We start from the raw sequence: 26,625 nt of genomic DNA on the forward strand, positions 1-26,625 counted from the left end.
TCAGGGTACTGTAGTTGCCCCATTCCAGTTATTACTTTAGTTGCCCTCCTCTGGACCTTCTCCAGCTCTGCTATGTCTGCCTTGTTCACAGGAGCCCAGAACTGTACACAGTACTCCATGTGTGGTCTGTCTAGTGATTTGTAAAGTGGTAGGACTATGTTCTCACCACGGGCATCTATTCCCCTTTTGATGAAACCCATTATCTTATTGGCCTTGGCAGCAGCTGCCTGACACTGGTTTTTGCAGCTTAGTTTGCTGCTTATTAAAATTCCTAGATCCTTTTCAATGTCAGTGTTACCCAGTGTTTTACCATTTAGTATGTACGGGTGACTTACATTATTCCTTCCCATGTGCATAACCTTACATTTGTCAGTGTTAAACCTCGTCTGCCACTTATCTGCCCAAGCTTCCAATCTATCCAGATCCCTCTGTAGTAGTATACTGTCCTCTTCAGTGTAAATTACTTTACACAGTTTAGTGAGATCAGCGAAAATTTATACTTTACTGTGCAAGCCTTCTACAAGATGATTAATAAATATATTGAAGAGAATAGGGCCCAATACTGACCCCTGAGGTACCCCACTAGTGACAGTGACCCAATCTGAGTGTGTACCGTTAATAACCACCCTCTGTTTTCTATCATTGAGACAGATACTTACCCACATACAGACGTTTTCTCCCAGTCCGAGCATTCTCATTTTATATACTAGCCTTTTATGTGGTACAGTGTCAAACGCTTTGGAGAAGTCCAGATATACGACATCCATTGATTCGCCGCTGTCAAGTCTAGAACTTACCTCCTCATAGAAACTGATTAAATTAGTTTGGCATCACCGATCCCTCACGAAGCCATGCTGATATGGCATTATTTGCTTATTTCCGTTGAGATGCTCTAAGATAGCATCTCTCAGAAAACCTTCAAACAGTTTACCTACAACAGTTGGTAAACTTACCGGCCTATAGTTTCCAGGCTCTGTTTTTGGACCCTTTTTGAATATTGGCACCACATTTTCTATGCGCCAATCCTGTGGGACATTCCCTGTCAGTATAAAGTCCTTAAAGCGAACCTTTCACCTGCATTTCACTTAATAAACTATCAAAAGTACCTTATAGATCATCCTCATTGTGTTATCATACAGTCTTGTCCCGCTTTTCTGCGATGTATATGCATGAAAAAATCGCCTTATAAAGTGCTCTTCTCCAGCTCCACAAGTCCCGATAGAAGTCAAGGGGGTAGCCCTTCCCTCACTCCCGGCTGTAACTCCCCTGCCCTAACCCCGCCTCTATGCAGTCTAATTGACACCCGGCTCAGTCGCCGGGACTGATAATTCAGTTACAGGATCGCGCTTGAGTCCGTGAGATAGACCGGATCGCGCTGCTACTTAGGCCGACGGCGCATGGATTAAATAAACCCATCCCTTAAAGAGGACTTGTCAATCCTCCTGACATGTCTGTTTTAGCAAATTATTGTAATCCCCATGAAATAAAAATTCACTAGCATCTTTTCACTGTGCATTGTGCTGTTCCTCTGTTATTCCTATAAAAATTTCAAGAACAAATTGACAATTGGGTCTTATCAGTGATCGGTTTGTGTCTCTACACACACTAATACTGGGCAACCGACTGTGTATACATACATACAGTTGTCAATATATATGCAGTGTCCCAGGGGGTCAGTAGTGTATGCTGGGCTTTGTAGTGCAGATTGACTCACTAACCTGGGATCCACTGTCGTCTTCAATTGGGGCAATTACTGGAACAGGCAGGTATTCAATGTTCGTGACGCCAGTGTCAGTTTAACGGTGACACGCCGTGTAAAGTAGTGTAGAATAACGGAAGCAACCACGGGATAGCCAACCAAAACGGGAACTTTACTGAATGTCAGTGATAGTTACACATGGACGCAGTTGGAAGCGCAGTTCCATGGAAGACAGTTGGTTTCTATTTGAATACAGCTGGTTCTTAGAAATACAGAATGGCCGGTTATAGCGATGTTCTTTACAGAGTGTTAATTACAGGAGATGCAGTACAGGCGGCTTGCACACTATTCCTGACTGGTCCTGAAACATGTGACTTTTTCCCCAAGGTCTAATGCCCTATATCTGGCGTACCCTTGAAGCTGTCCTTATCTAGTACCTCCTCTGTTATCTTGAGTACCTCTCGCTTTATCAGATTGGCCTCTGTAGTATTCTGTGTCCCGGCTGGTTGCTTGCTTCTGATGTTTCAGCTAAACGGATGATGACTCAGGAGGGGAACCTTTTCCTTGGATCCGGAACCCGGTTACAGGGCTTACTACCCTCTCCTAGTCGGCAGGCTTCAGGCCTGCTCTGCTCTCACAGGCCCATAGCCTGGCCTTGACTCAGACACAGGATCATTTCTGACTCCTCTTCCCACTGTCTGACCTGCTACTACTTCCTGACTGGGCCTTATATAAACTAGGGTTCCCTAGCTCCCTCTAGTGACTCAGAGCTGGAATGACACCCTAGCCGGCCTGCACATGCACATTTCACAGTAACAGGAAGTACATAGCATTACATTAACAAGATGTTTTATACCAACCTCCCCATAAATACAGGGGGAACGACAATACCCAAGTGACCCTTCTGTAGTGACGGGGTATTACTCTCCCGTACACTACATACCCCGCTGCTTTAAGCTGAGTACGACCTCGTACTCCATCAGGGCCCGCCCAACTGGAATCATTACCTGAAATAGAGAAAGACACATGCATACATACATATATGTCAATTACACTCATATCAGACCCAATTGGCAAAGGTGAAGTGTGGTGACAAGGGCCGTCGTTCTCTTCTTCTCAGGATAGTGAGTGGAACGGGGGCGCTGACCTGGCACAGCGGATGTTTAAAGAACCAGGATAGTCCATGACAATAAATAAGTCCATAATAAAATTAACCTCTCAGAGGCTCGCACATAGGAAGTCCATCTCTGGGCACATAGACGTGAATAAAAAACCGGTTACTAAATACAATCAGCAGCACATATATAAAATGACAATACAGGACTCTGACAATACCAGGGCCATGTTATCCTGGCAAGTCCTGCTTACCCTTTAAAATAGTGCTGACATAAAAATGTCTTTTCAACCTGAAATGGGGGTAAAAAGGGAAAAACAGTGCAAACTTTAAGGCACAACTGGGATATTAGCAGCAGACCGGATGTCCCCAACACAACAAGGGCAGCTGGAAGCTGTGGTATGCAGTGGCACCATTATTCGGTTAGAATGCCACCGGCCGTGTGTAACTGGCAGCAAGCTTGACCAGCTCTGCCAACCAGAGGGACAAAACGGCCATTATGGAGACAGACATAAAGAAAGGCCTACTCACAGCCGAGTGTCATACTCCTCCTCTGATGAAGAGTCGATGAACGGAACTTGCAGCAACTGCTCTGGCAAGGCCGGCCACATCTGGAATCCATCTCCTCTGACGATCTTTAAAGGGGGAGGCTTGTCCTTCATTGCCTCCATTTCGGCATCCGTCCTGGGAAACGGGATCCACTGCACGCATCCTGCGTACCCGAGGTCCTCTACCCAGTAAACTCTTTTGCGTAGAGCCTCTATGTCAGCCTTGGTGCAGGTCATCGGGGCTACCGGAGGTCCGGTGACAGTGGCCTCTGGGGTAACGATGGCAGCTGCTGCTTGACGTCGGGCCTCTGCACATTCTTCCGCCCGCTGGCAGCTGTCCAGCCGCTCTTTCTCCTCTTCTCGCCTCACCGCATCAGGAGGGGGGTATCGTTCCTCCAGTCCCTGCAAAACGATGGGCTCCCAGAAGACATCGGGGCTTAGATAAACCTGGCTATGCAGGTGGGTGGTTCGGGCCGATTCAACTCTCACTTCCTCTGTCTCACTCGGGTCTATCTCCCCTTTCTCTGGGTCCCAGGTCTCAGCCGGCGCCTTCGGGCGAGTGACTGCGGTAGCGTAGGGGCCCCGTAAGCTTTCGGCGGGGGTATACTCCACTATCTCTCCCATGGTCAAGTTATGGAGATGCTCCGGGAGGTAGTGACGCTTCACCGACCGCCGGTTCACATAAAAGTCCCGGCCAGTTCCCAACGCCTGGATGAACCCGTATCCCCTTTCCTTATCAAAGGCCACCACGATCCCGCGGCGCCTTTCTAGCTGGGGCTTACCCGGAAAGGAGTCCCCTTGGATGGACTTGGCCATTTCCTCGAACCTCTTTTTCCGGCTGGTGTTCTTCTTAGCCACCGCGGCTTTCAATTCGGCCATGATAGTCGGCCACTGCGCGTGCCGGCGACGGATCGGTGGGGACTGAGGACGGGTTATGCTCAAATCCATGGCTTGTCCCCAGGGGGTGGCCGTCCAGGCTAGAGGGTCCCATGGCCCCAACTCGGGATAGTCCGGTGGAGTGGCGCCCCACTCACACGTGGTCTCAACTTCCAGCTCCTCAGCGCACGCCATCTCTTCTCTCACTGGGTGCAGAGTCGACACTGGCTCCTCCCACACACTGGGCCGGTCTACCTCCATCTGAGGCCCGCCTCCCAGGCGTAACTCTTCAGGGCAGTCAGCCTCATCATCACTTCTCAAGGTGGGTGGCGCTCCAGGACAATCTCCTCCTCCTTCTTGGAGGGTTTGGGCGCCAAATATTCGCGCCTCTGTGCATCGTGATGGCGCAGTAAAAAGCCTCATGGCGTCGGCGGCCATTTTAGATGTCCTGATGCTGCAATTCAATGACAGCAAGCAGGTTGATGGAAAGTCCAATAAATCACAGTCCACAAATACGATTTTTCTCTCTGGGGGTAGCGCAACACAGTACAGCGTCTCTAATTCCTCCCAGGCACCATTGTAATCCACAGATTTGGGAATAAAGGTTACAGTCTTTGCAATACGGTGGTGGAATAGTTAAAGCACACAGTTCACACTTCTCTGCACTTCAGAAGTATGCGGATCCTGTTCGTGACGCCAAAAAGAGCGATGCAGTGTCCCAGGGGGTCAGTAGTGTATGCTGGGCTTTGTAGTGCAGATTGACTCACTAACCTGGGATCCACTGTCGTCTTCAATTGGGGCAATTACTGGAACAGGCAGGCATTCAATGTTCGTGACGCCAGTGTCAGTTTAACGGTGACACGCCGTGTAAAGTAGTGTAGAATAACGGAAGCAACCACGGAATAGCCAACCAAAACGGGAACTTTACTGAATGTCAGTGATAGTTACACATGGACGCAGTTGGAAGCGCAGTTCCATGGAAGACAGTTGGTTTCTATTTGAATACAGCTGGTTCTTAGAAATACAGAATGGCCGGTTATAGCGATGTTCTTTACAGAGTGTTAATTACAGGAGATGCAGTACAGGCGGCTTGCACACTATTCCTGACTGGTCCTGAAACATGTGACTTTTTCCCCAAGGTCTAATGCCCTATATCTGGCGTACCCTTGAAGCTGTCCTTATCTAGTACCTCCTCTGTTATCTTGAGTACCTCTCGCTTTATCAGATTGGCCTCTGTAGTATTCTGTGTCCCGGCTGGTTGCTTGCTTCTGATGTTTCAGCTAAACGGATGATGACTCAGGAGGGGAACCTTTTCCTTGGATCCGGAACCCGGTTACAGGGCTTACTACCCTCTCCTAGTCGGCAGGCTTCAGGCCTGCTCTGCTCTCACAGGCCCATAGCCTGGCCTTGACTCAGACACAGGATCATTTCTGACTCCTCTTCCCACTGTCTGACCTGCTACTACTTCCTGACTGGGCCTTATATAAACTAGGGTTCCCTAGCTCCCTCTAGTGACTCAGAGCTGGAATGACACCCTAGCCGGCCTGCACATGCACATTTCACAGTAACAGGAAGTACATAGCATTACATTAACAAGATGTTTTATACCAACCTCCCCATAAATACAGGGGGAACGACAATACCCAAGTGACCCTTCTGTAGTGACGGGGTATTACTCTCCCGTACACTACATATACATACATTTCTAGGTGGAGTAACAGAGGAGTTGCACAATGCAGAGTAACTAAAATATCTTCCAACGATATTATTTCATGAGGAATATAAGTATTTACTAAAACATAGATGTGACAGGAGAGCTTACAGGTCCCTTTTAAATGAGCTGGACTTAAAGGGGTATTCCGGTTGTTTCAAGTTATCCCCTATCCACAGGATAGGGGATAACTATTAGATTGGTGGGGTCCCAGCAGTAGGACCCCCACCGATCTAAAACTTATCCCCTATCCTGTGATAGGGGATAACTTGAAACAACCAGAATACACTAGTGCAGGGATGCTCAACCTGCGGCCCTTCAGCTGGTAGGCTGATAGCTATACGCTGTCCAGGAATGCTGGGAGTTGTAGTTTTGCAACAGCTGGACGGCCGCAGGTTGATCATGCCTGCACTAGTGCGACCGCTCCATTCATTTCTATGGGAGTTCCGGACATAGCCGAGCGATGTACTTAGGTGACTCTGGAACTCTCATAGAAATGGATGGAGCAGCCGCACGCATGTGCAACAGGCCGCTCAGTTCATTTCAGGGGAGCTGCAGGGGTTACGGGACCCCCGTTCTTGTGATCGGTGGGGGTCCCAGAGGTAGGATCCCCACCGGAATACCCTTTTAAAGGGGTAATTATACAGTGCTTACTTCAAGGGGGTTAAGACCACTGCTGCAGTGCAGATACGAGGTGGACAGGACGGGAGCTGCTGCACATCCATGCATATGCTTACTCCTACGGTCCGGGCTATCAGAGAGGCCATCGCTTTTTCATATAGTGTGCAAGCATGTCCACCGCTGCTGGATTGCAGGGTGGTCGTAGCCCCTGGACACAAGCAGTGTATAATGTGATGGAAACATGAATCCAGCCAGCAAAGGGGGCAATATGACCAATCACAATACATTAGTAAGTGCCTTGTATTAACTTTCTCTAAATGCCGTTTACGGAAGTGGGACAACCCCTTTAATTTAAAACATGAATTAGTTGTCATGAGAGCAGTGCATACAAAAGATTGGCTTAGCAGCATATGGGAAATAATACAACATATCCCTAAGGGCAGAGGAGAGAGCGTCGTGCCTATTGTACCTTGCATCGGCTGCTGAGTCACTGCTCTAATACATGTGCGTTACCGGGAAGGGGGGGGGGGGGGGCAGCAGAGCTTTGCCTGACCATCTGCTGTAATGACAGGATGAGATTGTCCTTCCTCCCTTCATTCAATGCCATTCTTCCCTACAATCGCAGAACGTTCCTTCTTCCTTTTCCAGTTTGATCCCCTTTGGCTGGCTTTGACGCCTCCATAACATTGCATCATGGGAAATGTAGTTCAGCAGCAATCTATAAGAAGAGAAGGGAGTGCCTAATTTATCGGCTGTTGCATAAAATGAGAAATATTGCTGCTTGATGTTTTTCCTGTTAACCCTGCTATTTGCTGTTGACGTGGGTGGTAAATCACATAGGGGTTCATTATTATTATTCGATATACGACAACTTTTGGCGTATATCTGTTGCAGATTCGGTCACAAAGGGGGATCAGCGGCCGAATTCGTGACTTTTCCCCACTCATGTCAGGTCTAAAAAAGAGGGAGTGGTGTGGACGGGGAAGGGGGCATGCCCTCCGGCCCACCTCATATATAACTTTCTACGGTCGGCGCCTCTACATTATCTAGGCGCATCGTGCACCAGCGCAGGGGTATTAAGAGCGGAGTCTAAAACGCCGGTCTTATTAAATAACCCTAATAGTGTACAATTAATGGCGTGATGTGACCAGCAAAATACACTCTCTCTGGTGGGTACTCTAACTTATATAGACAGCATAAACTCCTTCTCCATGGGGAACAACCCCCTTTTCTGCGGCTGCGCCCCTGACAGTACGCTGACCTCGGAGACCCCCAGAGATCAGCTGTGATCTATGGAGGGAGCTGATAACGTGTCCACATAATATCTCATGTGAATGTTACATGGTTCTAACTCAAATGACATGTGCCAAATCCGCTAGAGCAGAAGCCATCCTTTGCAGTTTCTCTGAGCTTTCAGTAAGGGCTCATACACACAGCCGCACTGCAGCGCCTTTTGCGGGGAGCCATAAGACGTTTTCTACAGAGATGTAAGGGATCCGATTTCATGAAGGCATATAGAGGTATTTTTACCAATCCAATAGACGTTCAACAGGAATATCTCAGTACACACAGGGGCCCTTTTATTAGTACGCCAGTCTTAAAGGGGTTGGTCCAGGGGCATAACTACCATGCGACTGCTATGGGGCCCAGGGCAAGAGGGGGCCCAGTCTTAGTTGGGATTATCTCCTCTTCTACTGGAGGTGAAAACTTGGTCAGGACTCTACCCTGTAAAGAAACTACTTTTATCAAATGAAGCAATGGAAAAATTGCCCAAGGTTCAGTGAAAAGGGTTTAGGCAGAAACCCCTCTGTCCTGTCGGGGGGCCTGGTTTGATCTGATTCCTTGCTATGGGGCACTTCTCTATGTACACCACTGGGTTGGTCACTATATATTACTAGCTGCACATGCATGCAGGTAGTAATAAGCATTAATAAACTATCGGCACCGTTGTCCAAGAGTTTAATATGACGGCTTGTTCACACGACCGTGCCTTTTTTTGCGGTCTGCAAATTGCGGAACGCAACAGGAGGCCCATTATAGAAATGCCTATTCTTGTCCGCAAAACGGACAAGAATAAGACATGACTCATAATTTTTGCGGGGCCACGGAAATGTGGACCAGAGTGCTGTCCGAATGATTTGCGGACCTATTGAAATGAATGGTTCCGTATACGGACAGTATGCGGAACGCAGAAAACGGCCCGTATACGGAACGCAAAATACGTTCGTGTGAACGAGCCCTAATTCATGATTACATGCAGGTCCCCTGACCTGCACGCCTACGCTGCACCCCAAAACCGGACGCTGATGGAGGACTCCGTCCATCAGCATCTGCCATTCATTTACCAGTGTATGCGCTAGTTTTCCTGTCCATGCCTAGTGTGAAGCGGCCTTCAATCATTCACACTAGGGACGGACAGGAAAACTAGCGCATACATTAGTATGGATGGAAGGAACCCTCCTTCGGTGGCCTTTTTTGGGCCGCAGCGCAAGCAAGCAAGTGAGCGGACATGCATGTAATCATGAATTATTCCTATTAAACCACTGGACATCAGTGCCGATAGTTTAAAGGGGTTATCCCATGGAAATCAGACATCATACACTGCAGGACAAAGCTAGGATCAGCCCCGCACCTCACATGGATTCAGAGCTCCCCACAGTCATTGTTCCAATTGCTTTTTTTTTTTGCTAGAAACTCAGGGGTGTGTCCTTTCAATGGGGTGCATGTCTTTTCTGCTGTAGTCCAGGAGGTGTGTCCTTCTGTAACTTCATAACTTGTAAAAGTAGATACGGCTGGGAGCAGTTGAAGGAGGGAATGGAGCACGGGGTCCACCTCAGCGAGCTGTACAGAGAAATAAGGAAATGAACAAACAGCAGGTAGCGCTAAACAGATAGATAGATTGCATTGAATAACTCAGTGGCTATACTGCATTTCTAATTACATGCAATTATATAAGTATTCCAATCCAGGTGCTGCTTTGAAAAATGTAGAATATTTTTCATGGGACTACCACTTAATCATGCTTATTACTAGCTGCATGTATGTACTGTTTCCTGCGCATGCGCAGCTAGTAATATATAGTAGACACCTCTTTTAGGGCTCATTCACATGAACGTGTGCTGCCCGTTGCCGTATTGCGGACTGCATTTGCAGATCCGCAATACACAGGCACCGTTCTGTATGCATTCCGCATCATGGATGCGGACCCATTCACTTCAATGTGTCCGCAGATGCGGAACGGAAGCACAGAACGGAACACTACAGAGTTCAATGCCTCCGCACTTGCTCTATCTTTTTGCAGAACGGACAGATCGCGGACCCATTCAAGTGAATGGGTCTGCAATCCCCATGTGGCTGCCCCACGGATGGTGCCCGGTCCACAGCACGGGCACGGGCTTCACACGGTCGTGTGAACAAGCCCTTGATCTGATACTTTGTTGGCTTGAAATGCACCAAATTTATTTAAAGGAGCATGCCTCTTTAATAAATCGGGCTTATCTTAGGAGATTCATGCACCAGAAACTGAGATCGATATCAGATAGGAGCTGGCGTAGCCGTAAGTAATGTTAAATTTGTCTGGCAGCGTAGGCCCTGCCCCCTCCACCCAAGCCTGGCTCCTTTTCAGAAAATTGGTGAGTGTAGCATCAACTAGCTTTGTGAAGACTCCTAGGCCTGCCATAGCAAACTGCCTGTTAGGGTGCATTCAGACCGTATGTAAGGATCCGCATCCATTCCGCCATTTTGTGGAACGGGTGCAGACCCATTTATTTCATTAGGGACACAAAAGATGCGGACAGCAAACCGTAGTTCCGCCCCACGGCCTAGGCAAAAAATATAGAGCATGTCCTATTCTTGTCCGCAATTGGCATTTCTATGTAGGGCTGCCCTGTGCGTCCCGCACAGTATTAAATTGCATTCAGCGATCAGAGGACTGCATGTTGAAGTCCCCTAAGGGGACTAAAAACTAGAATAGTAATAGATTTCAAAAGTGTTTTTAAAAAATATAAAAATACACAAAAAATATTAAATGCAAATCACAACCTTTTTCAGTTTTACCTAAAAACATAGACAATAAAAAAAATGTACATAACTGGTATTGTTGTGTCTGAAAATTCCAGAACTATTAAAATATAAAAATATTCGTGTTCAGTGAACACTGTAATAATAAAAAAACTAGTAAAAAAAAGTTGTAAAACAAAATTAAACAATATAAAATTGATATCGGCATTATCTTACTGACCCAAAGAATAAGATCGTCATTTCATGTAGTGCAATTTCCAGTATATGATGAAAAGATGCCATTAAAACATACAACTTGTTCCTCAAAGAACAAAAATTCCTCAGGCTATGTGACCAGAAAATCAAAAAAGTAATAAAGTTGTGGCTTTTGGAAGGGGGGGAGGAAAAAACTAAAACAAAACAAAAATTTGACTGGGTACTTAATGTCCTCAGTACTTAATGAGTTAGGCCTCTTTCACACTACCGTTTTTTTTTTCCCGTTTTGCGGGCCGTTTTTTGCGTTCCGTATACGGAACCATTAATTTCAATGGGTTCGCAAAAAAAAACGGAATGTACTCCGTATGCATTCCGTTTCCGTGTTTTTGTATCTCCGTTCCGTGCAAAGATAGAACATGTCCTATATTTGGCCGCAAATCACGTTCGTGGCTCCATTAAAGTCAATGGGTCCGCAAAAAAACCGAAAATGCATACGGAAATGCATCCGTATGTCTTCCGTATCCGTTCCATTTTTTGCGGAACCATCTATTGAAAATGTTATGACCAGCCCAATTTGTTCTATGTAATTACTGTATACTGTATATGCCATACGGAAAAACTGAACCGAAACTGAAACACAATGGAAACCAAAAAACGGAACAACGGATCCGTGAAAAACTGACCAAAAAACACTGAAATAGCCAGACGGTAGTGGGAAAGAGGCCTTAAAAGTATATTTTCTACAGAATAAAGTAATGCATTGCTGAGAGAAAGGTGTCATTACAATCAGCCAAGTTAGATCTACAAGTCATTTTGCCTGGCTTATCAGTGAATTTCCTGGTGACATTGACCTAATTGAACAGCCCCTGTCCATAGGTTCCATTAGGGCATGTGGCAGTGAAGTGCTAAGGGGAGGAAGGGGGCATGGGGGGCTGTCCCCCCCCCCCGGATGCCGGCTCTCACGGGGGTGTCAGAAGCAATGAGCACTTCCATCAATACAGATGAAAACACTCATTGCTGGAGCGCAGGGAGCTGGGCCCTGTCACTCCCTGGGCTCCTCCCCTCCATCAGGGCGACGGCGCTCTGAATGGTGAAGCAGGAAGACTTCTCCCCACTCCACCATTCAGCCTGCAGACACAGATCACGCTGCCGGCCTGTGTGGGAGGAGCTTGCAGCCCGGAAATCTGTATAAGCTCCGCCCACACAGTGCTGCAGAACGATCTGTGTCTGCAGGGAAGAGAGGCATGTGAGCTTCAGGAACGGGACAAGGTGAGTAGTTACTGTGTTTTTTTTAATACAGAGGGGGCACAGAGTGCTTTATTACTATGGAGGGGGCACAGAAGACTTTATTACTATGGAGGGGGCACAGAGGTCATTACTACTATGGAAGGGGCACAGAGGGCATTACTAATGTGAAGGGGGCACAATGGGCATTTCTACTATGGAGGGGGCACAGAGCCAGAGGGCATTACTACCACAGTGGGCATTACTACTATTAAGGGGCACAATGGGCATTATTACTGTGAAGGGGCACAATGGGCATTACTACTATTAAGGGGGCACAATGGGCATTATTACTGTGAAGGGGCACAATGGGGATTATTACTATAAAGTGGACACAATGGGTATTATTACTGTGAAGGGGGCACAATGGGTATTACTGTGAATGGGGCACAAAGGGGATTATTACTGTGAAGGGGCACAAAGGGGATTATTACTGTGAAGGGGACACAGAGAGGACATAACTACTGTGAGAGGGGCAAAATGTGGGCATAACTACTGTGAGGGGGCACACATCTGTACAAAACTACTGTAAAGGTTGTACAATGAGAGCAATACTACTGTAAGGGGGTACAATTTTTTTAACGTATTGGGAGGGGGCAGAGAAAGGACCCGCCCTGGGTGCCAAACACCCTAGGCACGCCACTGGCATGTGGACATCATAGGTATTGCCCTGTTTGAAGAGAGAGACATTGCAAACCTATTAAAGGGAACCCGTCACCTCACAAATGCATATAAAACCGCCAGCAGTACCTTATAGTAGCCCCCAGTCTGTTATTAATGATGTGTTTGATCCGGTAATCTAATGCTCCATACATGACAAAAAACAATGTTTTAATCGCCATCAGCGCTATTTAGCCGGTCAGTCTGAAGTCAAGCAGGCAGCGGCTTCCTTGCTTTAAGTCCAGATAAGCACGCCCCCTAACCGTCCCCTCTTCTGTGTGATTGACATCCTGCAGTGCCGCCTGGGATCGCGTTAGTATCACGCATGCTCCTTGTTACTGTGCGATCCCGGCTCCCGCAGTTAGCTGGGTTTCATCAGCACACCGCGCATGCGCAAGACTAACGTGATCCCAGGATGTCAGTCACACAGAAGAGGGGACAGCTAGGGGGCCTGCTTATCTGGACTTGAAGCAAGGAGACCGCTTCCCCCTTGACTTCAGACTGACCGGCGAGATAGCGCTGATGGCGATTAATACATTGTTTTTGTCATGTATGGAGCATCAAATTACCGGATCAAACACATCATTAATAACAGACTGGGGGCTACTATAAGGTAATTCTGGCAGTTTTATATGCGATTTTGAGGTGACAGGTTCCGTTTAATAAGCCAAAGCAACTGAAGGGGCTCTACTACAGCCAAATCCACTTTACATATAACATTATTCTAACCAATTCTTCTACAACCCGATCATCACTGGGAACCCATTAACTAATAAGGAGTATGTAAAATTTCCCAAGGGGAGGATGGATGGAGGCAGTAGAACAAATATACAAGGAGCTGTAGAAAGGAGAGTCTATTTTCAATATCATCCTGGGATTTGGGCGGTAATATATGACAATCCATTAATACCTTTAGGCCTGCAGTTCAGGCTGGAATCTGCTGATGAAGCTTGGCGTCAGGGAGCATTACACTTAATAGGGTTAATCTCTCAGCAGCTGCAATCTCAGGCAGGTTACCTTCATGTCCTGGAATATTCTATGCAAAGCTTTTTCTAAGTTGAGCAATTTGAGAACCACAATGATCATAAATTGCAATATGCTCTAGGAGCCCATAGTAATGGGATGGTTGTTCTATACATGACCATGCACGCTCTTCACTAAACTGATTTTATAAACGGAAATTCATTTATGTGTTCTGACATTAGAGGCAATGTGAACCGGTTGATACTTGGCGGACATTATTCAATGTACTTTTTTTTTTTACAATCTTAAGACATTTTAGATATAAGCTTTAGAAATGAGTGAATCGAAGTTGACAAAGTTGAATTCGATCCGAATTTCAGGAATTATTCGATTCGGACCGAATCCAAATTTCCTCACGCTTCGTGGAAACGAATTGCATTATTTCCTAAAATGGCTGCTGCACGTGTGAGGACATAGAGCAAGGAACTTTGTATCTGAAACTGCTGCCACCTCCACACTGTCATTGTGCCACTCTGTGGCCTCCTGATACTGCTGCCACCTCCACACTCTCATTGTGCCACTCTGTGGCCTCCTCCTGATACTGCTGCCACCTCCACACTGTCATTGTGCCACTCTGTGGCCTCCTCCTGATGCTGCCGCCACCTCCGCACTATGTCACTGGGCCACTCTGTGGTCTCCTCATGCTGCTTCCACCTCACCACTTTATGACTGGGCTGCTATGTTTCCTTTTTGGCTAGGCTGACATCTTCATTTATTTGTCCCTTCATGCAATATTCCATTCACCTGTCATCTCTGTTTTGGATCCACTCCTGTTTTTTTGGCATTAGCAATACTGATGGATTACTGACCAAATGCTAATCAAGTTGAGGCGTCTGCTCCACTGACAGGATCCGTTTTTTTTTTGTGGGTTATTGTTCTGACGGATCAGAGGAAGGGCAAAATAATCAGTGACGTCAACACAAACTTACTGCTGACACCCTCTCCACTCTGTCAGGGGGCTCTAATTGTATAAGCGTTTAATAGAACAGGTTCTGTAGACATCTATTTGGAATCGTAAAAACCCAAAGGCAATCGCACTCTGCAACCAGCACTCTGCCCTGCCTTTATGCTGGATGTTGAATAAGGCATTGGTGTACATTTTGGCCAAAGCGTAATAAGCCACTAACCACGTCAAGGTCGCCTTAATGAATGGTCCCTAACACTAGTTCCTACCTGTTATGGGCCATGACAGCCACACAAAGTCCAGGGAGCGCAGGTACAGCATGCACGCCAAGCACACTCTGCTTTTAACCCCGTCCGGTGCCATTACAGCTTTCATCGGATCCAGGGATGCAAGTACTCACATGCATGCTGAGCCCACTTTATACTTCTCCTGGAGCCTGATGGCTACTGGTAGGTGCTGTATAAGCAGACTCAGTTTTATACTGACTTTAAAACCAGCCTCCAGGGGGCAAATTAACTGGACAGGTGTGCTTGACTGCTTGACTGCTTGGAGATTGCCACGCCTCCAATACGTACTACAAAAAGAAAAATATGGAAAATTTCAGCCCGCACAACCCCTAGCAGGTGCAGATTGCTATGGCGAAATAGAGATATAAATGTAAAAACACAAAATGCAATCGCACACTGCAACCAGCACTCTGCCCTGCCTTTATGCTGGATGTTGAATAAGGCATTGGTGTACATTTTGGCCAAAGCGTAATAAGCCACTCACCACGTCAAGGTCGCCTTCATGAGTGGTCCCTAACACTAGTTCCTACCTTTTATGGGCCATGACAGCCACATAAAGTCCAGGGAGCGCAGGTACAGCATGCACGCCAAGCACACTCTGCTTTTAACCCCATCCGGTGCCATTACAGCTTTCATCGGATCCAGGGATGCAAGTACTCACATGCATGCTGAGCCCACTATATACTTCTCCTGGAGTCTAATGGCTACTGGTAGGTGCTATATAAGCAGACTCAGTTTTATACTGACTTTAAAACCATCCTCCAGGGGGCAGATTAACTGGACAGGTGTGCATGACTGCATGGAGATCGCCACGCCTCCATTATATACTACAAAGAAATATGCGAGATTCAGCCCCCACAACCCCTAGCAGGTGCAGATTGCTATGGCGAAATACAGATACAAAAGTAAAAACACAAAGGCAATCACACTCTGCAACCAGCACTCTGCCCTGCCTTTATGCTGGATGTTGAATAAGGCATTGGTGTACATTTTGGCCAAAGCGTAATAAGCCACTCACCACGTCAAGGTCGCCTTAATGAGTAGTCCCTAACACTAGTTCCTACCTGTTATGGGCCATGACAGCCACATAAAGTCCAGGGAGCGCAGGTACAGCATGCACGCCAAGCACACTCTGCTTTTAACCCCGTCCGGTGCCATTACAGCTTTCATCGGATCCAGGGATGCAAGTACCAACATGCATGCTGAGCCCACTATATACTTCTCCTGGAGCCTAATGGCTACTGGTAGGTGCAATATAAGCAGACTCATCTATTTGGAATCAGCTGACGACGGTGTAAAAGGAGTGCGCTTCTTCTTGAGGTTTACGTCGACCTGTAAGGCTGAGTTCATACTTGAGTTGTTTGGTCACTTTTGGCCCCATGACTTCCCAAATAAGTAAAGTGTGCAGTGATTCTAAGAGCGACACCTGTCATCTATATGTCATACTGACTCACAGTAATTTTTCACTAGCACAGCAGACTCCCTATGCGTGTTACTGCAAGGCACAGTGTTCTACACCACTATAAAGGCTCTCTGCAGCCAGGAAATAGCCCTTTTTTAACGCGATTCGCTGCAAATAAATTCAGATTTTTTCAAAAAATTTGGCAAACCGTCGCTCATCTCTAATAAGCATATATAGATGCTAAAAGGGGTTGTCCAAGCTAAATGAATTCTTTCACAGGAGCAGTAAATGTAATGAAAAAATGAATGGACACCACTTTTCTCCTCTGCCCCTTCCTAATTTCCTGGCTGCAGCCTTTGGATGAATTCCCATCATGGAGTCTATACTAAAGAAGATGTGCAGGCTCTGTGCCAGTGTGCATAAATCCTATCAGAGGAAAGGGGTCTGAGAGAGCCCTCTATCTGAGGTTGATGTGCCCTCATAGGGTACAGTGCATTTGGAAAGTCTTCAGACCCTTTCACTTTTTCCACATTTTGTTATGTTGCTAAAATAAAAAGTAGTTCAAGGTTCCCCCGTCAATCTGCACTCGATGCCACTTAATAAAAAAAATTAAAACAGAATTTTATAAAAGTATGCAAATTTATTAAAAACGAAAAACTAAAATTCTGCATGGACATAAGTATTCAAACCCTTTGCTATTAACCTTGAAATGTTTCTCTGGATCGCCTTTGAGATGTTTCTACACCTTGATTGGTGTCCACCAATCAAATTCAGTTGATAGGACATGATTTGGAAATTCACAGCCCTGTCTATATAAGGGCTCACAGCTGAGAATGCATATCAGAGCAAAAACAAAGCCATGATGAGGAAAGAACTGCCTGTAGAGCTCAGAGAAAGGTTTGTGTGGAAGCACAGATCTGGAGAAGGGCACAAAAATATGTCTCCTGCACTGAAAGTTCCCAGGAGCACAGCAGCCTCCATAATTCTTACCCTAAGTTCACACCTGAGCGTTTTACAGCGCGTTCAAACGCGCTGTAAAACGCTCAACACATGAAAACCAATGCTTCCCTATGGGAATGGTTCTCACCTGGGCGTTTTACAGCGCGTACGATCGCGCTGTAAAACGCCCGACGCTCAAACAAGTACTTGAGCTTCTTTGGGGCGTTTTGACGCGCGTTTGTGGCCATAGGACACTGCAGTCAATGACACAAACGCGCGTCAAACGCGCGTTTACTATTACAAAAAACGCGCGTCAGAGACGCGCGTCAAAAACGCGCGTCTGACGCGCGTTTGGGAAACGCTCAGGTGTGAAAGCAGGGTTAAATGGAAGAAGTTTGGAACAACCAGAACTCTTCCTAGAGTTGGCCGTCCCACCAACTAATTGGGGGAAAAGGACCTCGTAGCATTCCTCTATTCTGGGCTTTATGGCAAGAAAGAAGCCTCTCCTCAGAGACACATGAAACTTTGCAAAAAAAGTACCTAATGGACTTGCAAACTGTTAAAAACAAGAAGTGCGAGTAGAGGATGGGAGTGGTAGTAGTTCTGGCAATGATAATTGAGTGTATGGATCACATTGGCAATCCTCACACCGATATTTCCTAGGGCTGTGCAGTGGTAGGAGAGTCCACCCTTTCTTCCCTCGGTGCACACCCTGATGTTGGAGCTCCTGCCCAGTGGTGATTGAGGTGCCCTTGGTGTTAGGTGTTTTGGCAGGGTGCAAGGCAGGAAGGCAGAAGCAATGGCCCATGGATGAGGATGGAGTCCATGATCACACTGGTAAGTTTCTCTATACTAAAGTGCTGAATAGGAGTAGTAGTACACCCATCAGTATGAAGGCCACATCTGACCACTTTACGCGACAGGCAGGTTTTCTTTAAAGTGGTTTTCTCCTTTAAATTGTCTATTAGTGCCCAGAAATTCACCTTTTCATTATAAAGTTGACACCACCAATCTGGAGTTGGGGATGTTAGGTTTGTGTTGTTATAGAGGCCATCATTTAAAGGGGTTCTGCACTTTCATTTCACTGATGATCTATCCTTTGGATAGATCATCAGCTTCTGATCGGCAGGGGTCCGACACCCGGGACCCCCGCCGATCAGCTGTTTGAGAAGGCAGCGGCGCTCCAGGAGCGCCGCTGCCTTCTCACTGTTTACCGCCGGGCCGCCCGCCCTCTGACGTCACGACTTGTATCAACTAGAGTGGGCGCGGCTAAGCTCTGTTCACTTGAATGGAGTTTAGCCGCGCCCACTCTAGTTGATACAAGTCGTGACGTCAGCGGGCGGCCCGGCGGTAAACAGTGAGAAGGCAGCGGCGCTCCTGGAGCGCAGCTGCCTTCTCAAACAGCTGATCGGCGGGGGTCCCGTGTGTCGGACCCCCGCCGATCAGAAGCTGATGATCTATCCAGAGGATAGATCATCAGTGAAATGAAAGTGCAGAACCCCTTTAAAGAGACCAATCTGGTTAACTTTTCATTATAGGTAGTTTTCATTTTATTGTAGATAGTGTTAGTAATACAGGCTGCCATGGGAAGATGTCAGCACTATATAACCAAGAGAAATAACTACAGGGACCAAATATATGCATGTTATGCAGGGGCGTAACTATAGGGGAAGCAGGGGAAGTGGCTGCTTTGGGGCTCTGACCCAGAAGGGGCCCATCCAGGAGGACAAGGACTAAAGGATTTGGTCAGGGCCCCATCAACAGTATTACACAATGAAATGATATACAGCGACAGTATAGACAGTGTAGAAAACGGATGGAACCGCTGCCGGCCGTGGTCTGAGAGAGCGATCTTTACTAGCCACAGGAATGGGGCCGGCATGAAAGGAAGGGGTTGGGAAAAAATTACTGGGGGAGGGGAGCCCCATTAAAAAAATTTCGGCGGGGCCCAGTCATTTCTAGCAACGCCACTGATGTTGTGTGACTTATTTCCTACAATGATGAACATAGTTCTCAGCTAAAAACTGCTTGTTTTATTCTCATGTACACGAAGACTGTAACAAGATGGTGCTCTGCTCACAGGTAAACAGTGAGCCATCATGCATTAGTATTATATCCATGGCATCCAAGAACACAAATAACTAAAATAAAAGCGAAAGCTCAGAGATGTGGTTACTGAGAAGTTACAACATACTGCAATATCTGTTCCTCATTAGTCATTATTCTGCATCCCGAAATCTTCTGCATTGTTAGTTTCATTAATGTCGTGCATGTGTAAGCTCCTGAGAAGTAGGCCTGAACAGAAACCTGATCCACGAAAACACCATTCCTGAGACTGAAAGCTGCCATAACGCAACTGAACTAAAGAACAATCCCTTGAGAATGAACATTGAGGCCATGCGGGATTCAGACAGTAAGGTACTGCACGTTTATGGCAATAAGACTTTACTGCTTGTGGAAAGAGTATATTGCCTCGGTGCCCACTACACTTTGAGACCATCCATTTGTAAGATCTGCACCCCACAGCATGGGAAATTCAGAAAGAGTTAATGAGAGCGCGATTGCACACCTGTGGTTATTTGGGAAGATTGCAAAGTGAACTTGGAGTGAGACTCAGGGAGGAATATTACCATCATTGTGGCTGCCTATACACCGCTATTGGGAAGAGACTACACTGTAATATACTTTGGAACTGTGCCTATTGCTGCTATTTCTATTACTACTACTCCCATCATCACTTCAGTAAAGAGACACATTATTTATTGTATCCCGTGAGCCTGGTCATTGACTCTATCATCCTTCTGCCAGCCCTTAGGCCCCTTTCACACGAGCGAGTATTCAGCACTGGTGCAATGCGCGATGCGAACGCATTGCGCCTGCACGGAATCCGGACACATTCATTTTAATGGGGCTGTGTACACGTGCGTTGGTTTTCACACATCACTTGTGCGTTGCGTGAAAATCGCAGCATGTCCTATATTCTATGTTCTATATTCTGCGATTTCACGCAACGCTGGCCCTATAGAAGTGAACGGGGCTGCGTGAAAATCGCATCCGCAAGCAAGTGCGGATGCGATGCGTTTTTTACTGATGGTTGCTAAGAGATGTTGTTTGTAAACATTCAGTTTTTTATCGCGCGTGTGCAAAACGCATTAAATCGCATTGCGGCTGCGCGATAAAAACTGAACTACTGAACGCGATCGCAGACAAAACTGAATGACTTTGTTTGCGAAATCGCGCATTTTTCCCTGTACGCATTCGCAATGCATCCAGACCTTATCCGCACACGCTCGTCTGCAAGGGGCCCAACATTTTCCTTTCTGCCTTGCAGCCCAATCACCACCAGGCAGGAGCCCCTAGAAAGTCTAGGGTGTGCCCCAAGAGAAAGAAAAGGTGCACTCTGTATTCACTGCACGGCCCCAGAACCACCACTCCTATCAGTGGCTACCATTTTCTCCCCTCCGAACCACCACTTATCTCCCCTGTGGGTCACTACATACATGTAGTACAGGTCAAGGCTAGGACAGCATATGTAGTACAGTTAGAGAGCTGTGCAGTAATGTAGTACAGGTAACTACCAATATATGACATGTAGTACAGGTAGAGGTTAGGACAGTACAGAAGGGCTGTATTTACAATAAGCCACCTGAGGGCACATGCCTAGGGCCCCAGGAAGTTGGGGGGCACTCTACTAAGTAGAGCTGCCGGCTGGGTTTATAATGATCTGTGTGGCGGAACCCGCCTCGCCACTGGGCATTGGAAAGGACTGGCTACCCGCCTCCTACCTGCTGACTATGGCCCCTGGTAAATTTGTACGTTTGAATGCAATTTGGGCATGTGGTGTTTTGTGTTGCTGCTGCTGGCCCTTTGGGGACCATCCGTGGACATGTGACTTTTGGGGAACAATGGCCTTTGAGACTGTGTAACAGATTGCATTCGGGCTGTCTTGAATATTGTGTATGTTGTTATGGGTTCGGTTGGATTGTATTGCGATGTATTGTGGGCTGTGTGTATCTTGCTCTTGCTGTGATGTTAAAGGCATTGCTGTTCTGTGCCTCTTCTCCTCCCCCTTTTCCTGTCCCCCCTCAAATCTCCCATCAGCCCTTGCTATTGTCGGGCCCCACCCTTCCTTGTACCATAGCCCTCCATGTGCCCTATTGTATGCAAATGAGGCTGTTGGGGGGGTTTAAAGTAGGTGTGCTATGTCCAAATAAAGTCAGTTCCTGTTTTTACCCTCAAGGTGAAGTGTCGTCTCATTCTTGGGGGAGGATTTATTGCATGCTGTCCCAGTTTGACTGCTAGGAGTGTAAACCTATTCGTATGGTTTCCTATTCAACTGTCTACAGCATTCATATGCTTGAAGAGGATTTCTATGCTGCTTCGGTTCGGTGATTGTGGTGTCTGCCAGAGTGCTTGGAGATCTCAGGAAAACGCTAGGAGCATCCAGCAACGGAGGTACTCAGTCGGGGTGCCAGGTGATCCGTTACATTGGTGGCAAGCAGTGGGATGGCGTCCTGGTGTGAGAGGAACAACACCCTGGAGACACAGGAATTATTATGGAGCGGCATAGAACCAGCGAGTCCCTGGACAACGCTCGAGGTAGGAAATGAATTTAACCGGAGGTTACAGAACCTCTTGGCACCACTGGTCAAGCCAATAGGAGAGGCAACCAGGTTGGACTGCAGAGAGAGCGCCCGACAAGAGATGTGGGAAGAAACCCTAGAAGGTGTCCAGCGTTGGCGAGGTGAGTGTCTTCCCAGCAAGGAGCAGCGGTTACAGGCCAGAGTGGCCCTACGGATACCTATGCTGGGAGAACAGGCCCAGGAGGAATTGGTGATGCAACTTAATTCACTGGCATGGAGGGAACTGGGTCTCGATGATGCATACCAAGCGCTACGTTGGTACGCGGTTCAGCGGGTTCCCGGAATGGCCAAATTTGACAAACCCGAGGGCAAGGATTATAATGGCCCTGGCTTATTATGGGGGACCTTTGCAGAACCGGAATTTGGGAGTGCAGCAGAGTCACGGCTTTGGGACATATTTGACTACAGAGAGGCCGTGCTGGATCTCCCTATGGCCGAGGACCTAAGGCCAGACCTCATTGAACTAGCTGTCCAGGAATGGGAACTGGAGCAGGATTACCAGCACCTGTTCAGCTCCAGTCAGTCACCCTATACCCTGCAAGTACCACCACAGCAGTGGGAGATTGAACGGTATTATGCGGACTTATATAATCAAGTGACACCGCCTGTCTCTAACCTGATGGGGCTTATGGACTGTACACCATTAGGAGCGGTGAGTTTCGTTCCCCCTCCCCAACAGCTAAGCCCGTCATCAGGAGACTTGCATTCGGTACCTCCTACCCCCCAACCAGCTCCAGAAATAAGGGACCTTATTGACTGGTCCTGGGAAGACCCACAGATGGCAGGTGGAGATGGGACTGCGGTCTCTCTACCGGCCCTACAGGGATGCTGGGCAGTTGGCCCAGATCCCCAGCGGCAGAATATTCCACCGGGAGGGGAGAGTCTCGTTCCCCCTCCCCAGCGGCAGCCTAGCCCACCAAGGGGAGACAGTAAGCCCCACAACAGTGCAGATGGGACCGTAGTCTCTGCACCTACACCACTGGGGATAGGGACAGTCTGTCCTGGTCCACAACAGCAAGACAAAGTATTGGAAGGGGAGACAGTCGCTTTTCCCCTACAACAAGAAAGGGTGTCGCAGGGAGAGGAGCCTGTTACCCCCTCTCCCCACTGGCAGTCTACGGTTCAGGGAGAGGAGCCTGTTACCCCCTCTCCCCAGCGGCTGAAAGTGTGTAAGGGAGAGGAGTTTGTTACCCCCTCTCCCCAGCGGCGGCCTAGCACACCAAGGGGAGACAGTACGCCCCACAACAGTGCAGATGGGACCGTAGTCTCTGTACCTGCACCACTGGAGATATGGACAGTCTGTCCTGGTCCACAACAACAGGACAATGTATTGGAAGGAGAGGCAGTCTGTTTTCCCCTGCAACAAGGGAGGGTGTCACAGCGAGAGGAGCCTGTTACCCCTTCCCCCCAGCAACAGCTTTGTTCCACCAGGGGAGAGGGCACCCTGGTTATCTTCCCCCCAAGCCATGGATCTACAACTGGGCACAAGTGGCAGGGGGCCATAGGGACAACTACACCCTTTGAGAAAAGCCGGCTGACTATCAGAGCCCCAGACCGACTGGAGGTCTGGAGTCTGGATAGTCTCAATGTGAAAGGGGAGAAATGTGGCGGAACCCGCCTCGCCACTGGGCATTGGAAAGGACTGGCTACCCGCCTCCTACCTGCTGACTATGGCCCCTGGTAAATTTGTACGTTTGAATGCAATTTGGGCATGTGGTGTTTTGTGTTGCTGCTGCTGGCCCTTTGGGGACCATCCGTGGACATGTGACTTTTGGGGAACAATGGCCTTTGAGACTGTGTAACAGATTGCATTCGGGCTGTCTTGAATATTGTGTATGTTGTTATGGGTTCGGTTGGATTGTATTGCGATGTATTGTGGGCTGTGTGTATCTTGCTCTTGCTGTGATGTTAAAGGCATTGCTGTTCTGTGCCTCTTCTCCTCCCCCTTTTCCTGTCCCTCCTCCATCTCCCATCAGCCCTTGCTATTGTCGGGCCCCACCCTTCCTTGTACCATAGCCCTCCATGTGCCCTATTGTATGCAAATGAGGCTGTTGGGGGGGTTTAAAGTAGGTGTGCTATGTCCAAATAAAGTCAGTTCCTGTTTTTACCCTCAAGGTGAAGTGTCGTCTCATTCTTGGGGGAGGATTTATTGCATGCTGTCCCAGTTTGACTGCTAGGAGTGTAAACCTATTCGTATGGTTTCCTATTCAACTGTCTACAGCATTCATATGCTTGAAGAGGATTTCTATGCTGCTTCGGTTCGGTGATTGTGGTGTCTGCCAGAGTGCTTGGAGATCTCAGGAAAACGCTAGGAGCATCCAGCAACGGAGGTACTCAGTCGGGGTGCCAGGTGATCCGTTACAATCTGGCATTCCCAGAGTTAATTAGCACTGGGAGCACCATGTACTTATGTACCCGGCAGGTGGCTGCAAGTCCCCCTCCTGATTTCAACTGTATCGCCATCTTTAGAACAGCAATGCAGCTGAATACTGAGGTGGGAAACGGGAGCTGATGGTTCCCTGCCCCGCCTTTCACCCTCAAAGGCCTCAGGCCTATGGAGCATGAAATCCCAGCGTAGGCGTGTGCATGACATCATTGAGCCTACCTGCACTGGGACACAGCAAGGTGATGTAATCGCTAATGGCTGTCTGCAGACCATCACCTTAAGAGGTCTGTGACCTGCATCACAGGCAGAAGGGACCGGGACTCAGTGAGTATTCATTTTTTTCCCCCTGGCCACTTGGAGACATTGCTGGAGGTCACTGTGGGGGACCTTACTGGGGAGGAACTGTGGGGGACATTACTGGGGAGGCACGGTGAGGGACATTACTGGGGAGGAACTGTGGGGGATATTACTGGCAGCACTACAGTTGGTATAACTGCAGACTTTTAATACTGGGGCACTGGGTCACCACCTCTGCTACAGTCCAGCACATGTAGCAGAGGTAAATAGTAGCACAGTACATGTAGGGGGCAGTGCAGTACATGGGTGGTACGTGTAGTGCATATATGGTGTATTTATGTGTGTGTCATGTACATATGTCATGAAGCCGCGTGTCCCGCGTTAAGTAGTTAACCTGTTGTTAAAAATTTGAATCTCACCCCTGAGTACAGGTAAATACTGTACATTTAGTACAAGTAAATACCATTACAGTATAGGAAATACAGGTAGAGGGCAGTACAGGTACAGATCACTATAGTTTACATCTAAAAAGCAGCAATACTGTAGATGTAGCACTAATAAAAAAACAATACTGTACATGTATTCCACACATTATTTGGACAGCAGGGGGTTTATCACTCTTACAAAGTCATCAGTACGATAGCTGACAAAATAGTCCATAGCCCAAATTCTGTATTATTTTCTGGCAAGGACACATGTAATGCAGTGTTGAGGTACTAAGGTGGTGGGGGGCATAATAATCTGGCACTATGAAAGTCACAAGCATACCTGTTACATACACAATGGGTGTCATTTGTCATCGTTTAAGGTCTAATTTTGAGTGTTTTCTGCAGTTTTTACTCTTTGTTTTGCGCCTGTTTTTCCATCTCTTTTCCTGGTTCATCTTTTTTTTATTTGCTTTAGATTGATTTTGGGGTCGCGGCTGAGTTGGCGTGTATGTTTTACGACTCATGCACACGAACGTATATATTTTGCGGTCCGCAAAACAAGGATCCTCAAAAAATATGGATCACGTCCGTGTGCATTCCGTATTTTGTGTAAAAGGGTCCAGCTTCTGATAAAACGATATCCTTTATTCGATGTGGTAAAATCCATACAAAACAGGAAAGATGCAAAATCTACGCATTTCGGATCTCAAGTTAACGATCCTTATGGATCGTTAACTTGAGATCCGAAACGGGTCAATTTAGCATCTGTCTTGTTTTGTACGGCTTTTACCGCATCAAATAAAAGATAAAAAAATTTCAGACGCTGGACCCTTCAGTTTATGTTGGCTTTGTCCTTGCCACATCCGTGCCTCTGATACGATACGCAGGTGAGCGCTACAATTTGACTTTCTATATCTATATTCTGTATTTTGTGGAACGGAACAGCTGGCCCCTAAGAGAACATTCCTATCCTTGTCCGTAATGCGGATAATAATAGCACATGTTCTATTTTTTTGCTGGACAGAAATACGGACATACAGAAACGGAATGCACACGGAATAACTTCCGTTTCTTTTTTGCGGACCAGTTTGACAGATATGTTAGAAAAAGGATACGTTAAACGGAAGGAAAACATGATGTGAATCCACCCTTAGTCAAACCCTTATTTGGTATAATTTCTACGCCTCTTCATGGGTGGCGTAGTATTGTTCGCCAGTGATGTGTGAGGCTGTGTGACAATATTATAAAAATAGTTGCACTGTCTGGTAGTCGTGCGTCTTTTCACAACCATTAACATGTGTATATGGCTGTGACTTTTTATATCTTATGTACGACTTTCTGTCTAATATGCCACTTTTTCGCTGCACTTTTGCACCTAATTTGTGAGCCGACCAACGAGTTGTGTAATTGCATGCGATTCACCTGCGCCCTGATGATTACAAAGACGTCTCACCTAATTCATCACCTGCTGTGCGACTCTTTATAAGGCCTAGTTCACACGAACGTGTGTGATCCATGGCCATATTCGGAATTGCAGAACGGCCGTACAGAACGGGACCCCTCGGAAGCACTAGCAATCTGCACCTGC

The sequence above is a fragment of the Bufo gargarizans genome, chromosome 2, assembly GCF_014858855.1.
Source record: "Bufo gargarizans isolate SCDJY-AF-19 chromosome 2, ASM1485885v1, whole genome shotgun sequence".
In the NCBI taxonomy this organism is placed as follows: Eukaryota; Metazoa; Chordata; class Amphibia; order Anura; family Bufonidae; genus Bufo; species Bufo gargarizans.